Raw genomic sequence first — 10,123 nt, forward strand, 5'->3', positions numbered from 1 at the left:
CATCTCTAACTACTGAGCCAGAGGGCATCACGGATGGAAGTGGAGTCAGGGGGCTTGGTGTTATAGTGGCTGCTTTGCATACAAGAGCCCAGGTTCAGCCTCTGCAATCTCCAGTTAAAAGGATCAGGTGATGCAATCTTTTTACTGCCAGCCAGGGCAGACAATACTGACCTTGACAGACAGTCCAGTGGCTAGACTCTGGATGAGACAGCTTCATGTCCTGAAGTTCTAGTTCTTAGAAACAGCTGTCCGATCACCAGGAATAGGTTTATTTTGGGTGCCCACGTACATATATTATGTCTGCTTCCTCACTTCTTTTAAGTAGGATTCACAGGGGGTATGGTAGTTCGATTTGAGTCCAACAAGAGTTTCAGGGTATAAGCTTTCCAGCTCTCTTTCTCAGACCCCAGGAGAGTAGAAATGTAAAATCTGAGACCTTCTATCCTAGTTAGAAGGTGGCAGGGGTGTTGTAAAGAATGCTTCTAAAAGAGGCAAAGGTACAATGTATATTTAAAATTGTACATAGGGGATGTGAAAAACTCAGGGAATGGCTATGAGAGCACAAGGTCCTCCCATATGTGCATCCCAAGCTGGGCTTTACAAGGGGTTCCTAGAGAAGTGACAACCCCCTGAAAGAAAAAGGCATATGCAGGACTTGCCGGGGTGGGGGGTGGGGAGTGAAAGAGATCCTTCTTGAGTTTCTCCCCATTCGCAGCGCCAGGCAGGGCTCAGGCATGGAGAGGGCGAAACAATGCAGATGGGTTTTGTGTATGTGCAGAGCGTGCTACCGTCGTGCTTTTCCTATTCGCTCATTCAGCGGGTCAGAAGGTGTCACTTGCCCACTGGGCTTGAACTCCGGCGCCTTCCTCTCCGGGAAATGGAGGCGCAGCCCCCGGCCCACGAAGGAGAGACACTTCCTTCCCCAGAGATTCGCCTGACGGGCGAGTGAGCGCGCGTGTGTTTTGCGCCCTCCCAGCCTTCTCTGCCGCAGCAGCCCGTGTAAAACGGTTCCAGCCAAAGGCGCGCGCAAGCACCCGCGCTCCTCTTCTCCACGGCGACTCGCCTTTCAGGCCAGCCCAGACGAGCCTCCCGCCGTCCGGGGCCCGCCTCCTCTGTCTCGGCGGCCCCGCCCACTCCCAACCGGCGGGCTCCTCCTGGCTCCGCCCCGCCGCCTGCCCGGCTCGGCTAGTTCCTGACTGTCGCTGCCGCTGCTCTTGCCGCATGCTGTTTCGTGCTGTTGCCGGAGGAGCTGGAAGATGGCGGAGCCGGGGCCGGACTGCAGCGCGCTTCTGGACGAAGAGCTCTCCTCCTTCGTCTTCAACTATCTCACAGACAGTCAGGTACGGCTTTCCGGGAGGGGGGGGGAGGGGGGGTTGTGGGGGTGTGTGAAAAGCGAGCCTCGGCGGGGCGCAGCCGGCACGTCCGGGTCTGGCGCGCGCTGAGCAGTCGTCGGGACTCCGCGGCAAGGGGGGAGACCCTGGGGTGCCAAAGAACTGTGCTTCTGGGGCGCGGGGGGGGGGGGTTCACCTCGTCGTGCATCGGGGAGTCTGGGTTTCAGGGAGCCCGGTGCAAGGATCCGAGAGCGACCGCGCGCCGCGAAATCCGAGGCTCAGCAGACCCGGATCCGTTATGCCTCGGGGAATCTGGGTCGCAGGAATCCCCGACTTGACAGGCACGAGGGAGTTTGGGGCGCAGGGAGCTGGCACCCACTCTGCCTGGAATCTGGGGCGCGGGGGAAAGGGGGGGGAGAGAAGGCGGCTCTGGAGGTTCCGATCCAACTTGCAAGTGGAACTCTGGGGCACGAGGTCCCCGGCATAGCCGTGCACAGAAGCGGAAAGGCACATTTTAGGAAACCGGCTCGGATCCACTGTGCCGCTCTCTTGTCTCGCTGAGCGGGAAGCGAGAGGGTGGGGAGGACTTTTGATTTCTCCACAGCGGCGTCTCATGGCCCAGGCAGGGAGAGAGAGAGGAGGGAAAGGAGGCACACGGTCGTCCTGACGAATGCCAGTGCACCCAAGGACTAGATCTGCGCACGCCGGGACTCGGGATTCCTCCATACCCCAGACAGCAGGAGGGAGGGAGGGAAGCTGCACACACGGACTGCAGGCAGAGCGCCCAGGAGGAGCGACGAGGGAGGCTCCAGCCAACAGCCCTGGAGGCTCGCGTGTGGCTCTCATGCAACAGTCCAAGAAGATCTGGCGGAAGGGAGGACGAGGGAGCGGTCTAGCCGAGGGACTCATACTGACCGCCGCTCCCCCCCCCCCGGCCCCCCCCCCCCCCCCCTGGGTACCAGAGGAACGGGAAGAGAACCCTGAAGAGCCCGCGGACTCGTTCAGCACCACTCGCACGTGGACTAGTGGGTCATGCTGCCGGCACTGCCCCAGATTCGCGCGAGCGTCCTTAAGCGGTGGCCGTGCAGACTCCCTTGCGGGGCCTTTGGTGGCTGGAGGTGGCTCCGGTGGGAAAGCCAAGGGCAGAGAAGTATGCTCATGCAAGGCTTACACGCCCCCCTCCCCGGTGGAGGTGGCTTGGTGTTCTGGAAGCGCGGCTGTGGCTTTCTTGCCTGGGATGTAGGTGGGCAGGAGAACCGGCAGGAGTAGACGGATGCTAGAGGTGCCCCCTCCCCCCCCCGCCTCCTAGGGATTTGCTGGTGGGAGCTCTAATTTCTGAGGCTGTGCTCGTGAGTCATGTGGCTGGCTGCTTTCGTACCTGCAGCTCTGGAGTGAGGGCGAGGGGAGCGCGCACGAGGGGGGTCGGTCTTAGTTGCTACAGATAAGCAACTTTGCCAGTCTCTCCCGTTTAGACAGAGCTGGCTGTTAAAATCAGATTAAGGGTTTCTTGGCAGCTCTTGCCCCTGATCACGAGGGAGAGGGGTTCCTGCTGGAAGGGGGAAAGGCAGAGCAGGGCTCCGGGAGTCAGTGCTGCAAGACCATCATGCATCTCTCGAGCCTGTTGTAATTGCAAAGAGTTTTCCATGGTTACGATTCCACTCCCCCCCATGTCCTCCCTTCCCCCCCCCTCATAAACAGAGATTATTAACCAGCTTTGATTTGGGATGCTGCACATTTTGCTCTTTTCTCCTTCCCTCGGTTGTACTTATTTAGTTGCCTGTAAGAGGGTGGGGGTAAAGTCGCCTGAGTTTGTATCCCAAACAAGCAATGGAGCCCTGGACTTGGTCACTCGGCTGTGTCTCTGGCGGGTGTGTGTGAGACAGAACCGGGCTGGGCCTGTTCCAAGCTCGTCCCGTGCAGTCTGAGCACCTTCGCTCTGGTGCCAATGCTGGCGCTTTCCAGTTTGTCATGGGGCGCATTGGCTAGGAGGACTTTTCAGAATTAACTAGCAGATGCTGACAGTTTGATTAAAGAAGTATGGGCAGTGTATTTTGTAAGCAGGGTTCGTGTTCTGCCTTGCAAAGGGGTTCTTTATGTGATGCTGTGAAAACCATCAGCTAAGAAACTTTGGTAGGTCAATAGAAGGCATATTTGCTTTTGGGGGAAAATTATTACAGACAGCAGAGTTTAAAGGCTGTGCAAAATGGTCTGCCTCCCTGTGTCGAATGACATGACTGCTGCATCCTTAACACAATTCCCCCATTCCTATTGTGTGACGTTTGAGGGCTGGGATGTATATGATGTCATTGGGGGTTCAGACCCACCTGAGTGATGTGTATGGAACGGCTTCTGAGTGCACGTTTCTTGAAAGCCCAAACTGTCTTCCAAAAGACAAGAGGATATGCACCAACCCCATGCGGCTCAGTTTACTTACGTCCCACTGTTGCTAATGAGTAACTACGAAAGTCTAGTATGGTAACCCTTGAGTTGATATTTGCTTGCTGCTGCAGGCTCCTTTGCTTGGAGGTCCTTTTAATCTTTGGATGACCCTTTTGCCTGTTCTCATTCATGCACAAGGATTAACATTCTGGAGTAAAAAGACAGAGCTGCGTGTGATTTCTTTTGCAAAAGAAGAAGAAGCAGCTGTCAGGGTGCCTTGCGTTTTGTACCTTAACCTCTGACAAAATGGCAAGGAAGGCTTCAGCCTTGGCCTGGCCAGTCATGTGCTTTGCTTGTAACTATATGCGGGAGGTGGTTCCTGGGCTTGTCTCTGACGTCTCTCCCCTGTTACTACTACTATACTGTGCTAGCCTCTGCTTTCTCGGCTGGGCGGCTGAGTTCTCACTGGAGTCTGAAATCGCCTCCTGCAAAGCCCCCCCCCCCATGTTCTAGTGCAGGATCAGGTTATCCTAAGAGGCTACAATGTCAGGAGGTGCTGAGATAGTTGAATCTATTATCCAATCCTTTCTCACAGAGATCCTGAAGAGTTTTGGTGCTGCCCATCAGACATCTCAATACTCCCCTCCCCCTCTTTGCTTTGCAGCAGCACTGCAGAAATTCACACCAGGGTTCTCCTGAATATTACATAGCCCAGGTGGAGCCAGAGCATCCTCACAGAAGTGCAGTGAAATTCCACCCCTTACTGGTTTCCGTATGGAGCTTTCGGGCTCACCTTTTCCAGCCATTCAGTACGGAGGGAAAGAATGCATAATAAAAAAATAGCTGCATTGCAACAGATAGAGAATAAAGGCCTGCAGTCTGATCTTTCATCAACATGGGCTTATTGTGTTATGCACGAGCCGGGATGATGCATTCTGGCCTTCTCGTTTCCAGTTTGTAGCCATCCATTGCTAATCCATCAGGTGTTGGGAGGCATCAGGAATTACTGATGTCAACTGCAAAGGAGACAGGAGTTAGAGGTTCTTTGCTGTTTCTCTCTGAGTGTGAGAGAGAGCCCTTCGACTTTTTGTGATTTGTCGAAGGGAAGATAATAACAATGCAGGCCGCCACTTGGTGCTTCCCCGGGCAATATTTCCTCCTTATTTTCTCAGCATCTTGTTAGCAGCTCAATTAATTAACGGCAGGAGAAGTAAACTATTATTGACTAGAGCAAAATGGTTTGTCTTCTCTCAGGCATGCACATACTCCCAACTCTGCCATGGACTCTCCTGTTGCTTCTTTTGGCTGGCATGATCTATTGCTCTTTGAGTGTCTGTGTCTCTATCAGTTAAATGAGGTAAAAGGGTGAGTATTCTTTTTTCTTGGCCTGCTGAGGAAGTTCGTCCTGGGCAGAGCGATGTGCCAGGTGATTTTGTGTCCTGATTCTGAATGCCTTGGTTAGCCTTCCTTCATTATCTGGGAGAGGGAAGACCCATTTTGCATTCTGCTGGGTTTAACTCTTGTCTGTTTCAAAGGTTTATTGAAGAGGAGAGGCAGGAGAAGGGGGTTCTTGTCTACCTGTTTCATGTTTTCCAGCCCTAAATGGGCATTTGGTTATCCAGCATTGCCACCACTTCACTGTGTGACCAAACTTAGCGCAGACATGTTTCCACCCACATTTGGGCAAGCATCGAGGATCATATTGCCTGGTCCCTACTTGTGACCTTGATCTTTTGAATGCACTCAGAGGGGCGGCAGTAGTCTTTCTTGGTTGCTTGTTTGTTTCATTTAGAGAAATGAAAACAGATGCTTTCCTTTTAATATGGCTTCAGCAACCTTGAACAAACAAAGACTTAAAATGAAGAGCTGAATGACATGATCAAGTCCTTCCTGGACTCTTCTACTTCAGATAAAGAGAGGGGATGCTATTTTGGGATGTCCTTGATGCTGAAAATGCCCTGTGTGTGGAAAGTTAGCATATCACCAAGAAGGCTGTCTTGATTTTCTCCCATGAAGATCATTTTGCACATGGAAGAGGGAGCATTTAAATACGCTGTCCCCAGGTGGAGCCTGAAATGGTACAGACTGCCACATGAAACTTTTGAATATTTAGGTTGTGTGATTGTGTCTAAGATAGCAATTCTAATTAGAGTTACTTAGAGATGTTCTATGGGAATTAGTGGAAGATTTCTGGGTAAGTGTATATAGAGCTTGTGCATAAGGCAGAAATCATGTGGTTCGTGGGAATGGCAAAGTCCACATACTCCAGAACAACATTTCCAGACTGGAACCCACCGTTAACCCTTGTATGGCAGCTCGAGACCCACAGAGCTGCAAGCATGTGACAGGGATTAATGTGACACCAGAGTCATATCACAGGAAGAGGACGAAGCAGAGTCGTGATCTCTTTGGTGAGGCATGGGGTTCCACACTGCAAGCCCAAGTGCAGCATTTGAGGATTGACTTGGGAGTGTGTGTATGTGTGTGGCAAAGGATAGCTTTTGGGCTGAGAGAAAGCAAGGGAGCACTTTAGCAGGGTGTGTGTCCATTTGTCTGTCCTTGTACTTGCCTGCACTTAGGAATCCTCTTTTTTTTTAATAAGCCCCCGGAGGGGATTTTTTATTTTTTTAATACTACAAAAACTACCAAGAAAAATAGGGATAGGGTAACTACAGCTAGGGAAAAAAGAACAGCAACCCACACTAAACTAAAAACCCAAGGTTAGGAGATCATTCCCTGTTAAGCTACCTTTAGTAATAAAAAAGGCTGTTAATAAACAATATACTTTGTGAGAACCTGTCTTTCTAAGCTTATATGTTAGTTTGTTACTTGTTATGAGAAGATTTCCCGAGCATCTCCTCCAGCTCACTTCATAAAGGCAATTTCCAGAGTTCTTCCACCTTTACATCTATACTAAGACTCTCTAAAATCTTAATAACTTCTTAGACGTTCACTCCAAATTCTGCAGCCCAGTCTTCCTCCGTCTTCAAAGGGATAAAACCGCCAATCTTAAGCCTCTTCCTCTCTGGTCTCACCCTCGGGGCCCAGTGGCATCTCAAAGGTTTCTTGATTGTGAAGGGAAAATCAAGCTCTTTTTTCTCAGCAGGATTTAAGATGATACTTTCTAAGAACACTTGCAAGGAAGGGGTTAAATCCTTGTAAATCTTTCCTGTTTCTCTTGTGCTTTTTCTCCTTTTCTCATTGAGATCGCTGTTTAATTTAGTGTCCATCTCTTTTGCTTTGAAAGCCCTCAGTTCCATTTTTTCTGCTATCGTTGCCAACTGGAGCTGCCGGGACACAAATTGTTCATTTATCTTGGCAAGCTGCTGGTTAATACCAGCAAGTTGCTCCAGAATCGGCTTGGTGGCTTCCGCTACAAGTGCCATGACGTCTTCCCTTGTCGTTTTCGCGATCTTTTTTGGAGTGCCTGCCATTTTAATGCTTCCCCCCCAAAAAACCCACTTTCTTCCCGGCTCTGAAAATCGCATATACGCTGTTTGTCGCTTAAATACTCATGGATATCTCCCACAACAGGCTTGTACGCTTATAAATAAAGTCTTTCAGAAGTATCCGTTTACACTCTCTCTCTCCCCCTCTCCTCCGTTTATGTAAATGCGTCAGAGAGGCACCCCTCTCCAATCGTTTAAGGGGTTTCAGGGGAAGGGGGATTTCACTTCAAAGTATCCGTTTACAATCGTTTCTCTCTCCCCCCCATCCGTTTATGTAAATGCATCTGAGAGGCGTCCCTATCCCAGCACGACTCCGATCACTCACAAAGTTTTTTCTTTGGGGGGGGGGATTGCCCATTTTAACTCACAGTTCGCTCCTTAACTCACAGTTCATTGTTGGTCTTTATCTTGACCATGCTCTTGATCGCTCCTCCGCTATATCTCCTGCACTTGACCAGGTCGACACAACTTATGGCCTCGCTAAGAGGACGCAGTCAGCGAGTGGGACTGTCAGGGCGGAGGGGAGCCTCCATCTCCCTGCAGTTAGCAGGAAAAGAGGCTCACCCTCAAAAGCCCTATGGCCTGGGAGTTCCCCCCGAACTCCCGTGGAGGTGCCGATCCAGCGGCACCTCTCCCCCTCTGCTGCTGGGAAAGGCGTCCGCCATCGTTGTGCCGTTGACCCCGCCTCCCAGGAATCCTCTTTATTGAAAAGTGATCTTGCCTTGCTGCCCTTCTGTTCCTCTTAGCACGTGCAAAGAGAGGCAGGAAAGAGGAATCTCCAGCTCTTCGCACATGTGCATTTGCAGCAAGTCCCTCTCCAAAACCGGCTAAAAAGGTGGCTCTGTAGGGCTTTGTGACCAGCAGCCATGGCCCTGCAATACATTCGAGAGTTGTGACCGTGGCGCTAGAAGGAGCGTCTTTGAATAGAATTCTGTTATAATTGAAACTTTGTCTAAATTGCCTTGTTAGCATGGATCCCATGTGAATTTAGTGCCAGACAATTGTATAGACTGGATATTCACAAAACATATACAGTATGTGCAGTGGCCAAGCCAAAGTCAGGGCTGATTGTCCTTAACCAGGATCACCCAAAATAATATAAATAGGGGCATTTAGCTGTAGGAAGTCCCCCCCTCAAAAAAAACCCCATTGCTGAGACAGCTAGCAAATGAGCCAGATGTGAAATACAGATTGCCCTTGGCTAAGAGCTGAATGACATAGAGGGCTTTGCGGTGGTTACTTATTTATTTACTTAGAACATTTAACCCATAACATTTGGTTATTAATGAGGTAAACTAGGCAATTACAGGGACTGCCAGTTTCACAGGCTCATGGATCCAGACGTGCATCATGAGCACTCCCCTCCCCCGCCCACAATTTGGCAGTGAGACACACACTATTATGCAATGGCCTACATCTGTGTCTGTCAACTGGCAACTGTGATCCAGGGAATTTCCACAGTTTGGCACAGTGTGTAGTCCCCCCAAATCAGTGGCTGTGTAAGAGAAAGCCAAACATGAAATGGCTGGGTAGCCATCAACAGATGGCGGCTCCTCTTGTATGCCCCTACCTCTGTGGTTTAGAGATCTGCAAGGCAGCAAGTCTGTAACTATGGAACTTGCTATTTCTTGCATTTGCCTGGCAGAATGATGTGGTTTTACTGGCAGTGAATTATGTTACCCCCACCACTAAGCCATGCAAAATGCCAGTCAGTCAGCCAGTTCTGGAGTTGTCATGAGATACCGCTGTCCATGGCTGGCATTCATATCTGCAAATGGCTTTCCCCTTCTTCCTGACAAACTTTATTTTCTGTTGGGCATGTGGCACCTGCTCAAACAAGGCTGTTTGTTAGATTTGAGGCTGTTTTCCATATATTGCTTTAATACATACAGCATTTTTGGGCAGTTGTCTGGTGGGTGCATGCGTGTGGACCTGCTATAACAAAGGCTACCTGGAGATTAAAAAAGACAATGGGTTTCCACTTCCGGTACGGCGCGATGACAGGCGGGAGCTCGGGGCTTGAGCTCCGAGCTGCCCGAGCCTTTTTCACTCTTTTTGAGCCCCCCGGCGATGGGGGAGCACGACCTACACTCCCGTAGAGAGTGCAGGTGCATGGGGCTTTGTGCTGGCCTCTCCCGTAATTTGGCGAATGCGGGGGGGTGACCAGAGGCGACCTGAAGCGGGAGCGAAGAATGGTAAAGATCATGGCTGCCATGTTCTGAAGAGACGCTGCCATCCGGTCTGTTTTTAAAGTTCTTATTTTTCCATTTGGATGATACATCGCATTGAATAACTTTTTTTTCAAGTTGGAAGGATAACCCTGATGGATTCTCCCCTTTTGATGAAAGAAGCGGCCGTGAAAAATCCTTGGGGAACTCTGAATGATAAGCAAAATGGGGTAAGAGACATTTTACTGCTGAAAGTTTATTATGCCCCTTAAAAAATACAATTGACTCTGGAGTGTAGAGGATTTGTGAAATGGAGACTTGTGAGGAGGAAAAGGACACAATAGGAGATATAACTGCTTCCGAGTTTTCATGGGAACAATTCCAGAAAAATTTGGTGGAGAAAATCACACAATCATTTAAAGAGGTATGTTAGAATGCTCTGAAAAATGCTATCAGAGAAGTGTATGAGGTGAAAGAAAATGAAGAAATTGAACAAGGAACACAGGAGCAAGTTGAAGTGCAGGAGGAAGAACAGGAGAGAGAGATGCAGGCTACTCAAACGCTGCTTGCAAAGGAAGAAATAAAGGAGGTATACACATTTAAGGACGAACAGAAGGAACAAAGAAAAGCTAAACTATGGGAAAAAGGAAACATAACTCTGCCAGACTTGTCATGGAAAGGAAAGAGAGAGGTGTCCAGAAAGAAAAAACGTAAGAAAGGAGGATTGAAACCTAATACTTTCAACCGGCTAATTACCAGGAAATATGGAGGTGACTTGCAGGAGTATAAGGATAGA

The 10,123-nt window shown here is 50.0% G+C and overlaps 1 long non-coding RNA gene across 1 annotated transcript in view; it reads left to right on the forward strand.

The window, feature by feature from the left end:
* Window positions 1–1,212: 1,212 nt before the first annotated feature.
* Window positions 1,213–10,123, forward strand: part of LOC107114786 — a 122,157-nt gene continuing 113,246 nt past the window's right edge. The window contains exon 1 of the long non-coding RNA XR_001482655.1: window positions 1,213–1,340. This is a non-coding gene — a long non-coding RNA (uncharacterized LOC107114786). The remainder of the gene's footprint in view (window positions 1,341–10,123) is intronic.

This window comes from Gekko japonicus, unplaced genomic scaffold, assembly GCF_001447785.1.
Source record: "Gekko japonicus isolate JY-2015 unplaced genomic scaffold, Gekko_japonicus_V1.1 scaffold1301, whole genome shotgun sequence".
NCBI classification, from domain to species: Eukaryota; Metazoa; Chordata; class Lepidosauria; order Squamata; family Gekkonidae; genus Gekko; species Gekko japonicus.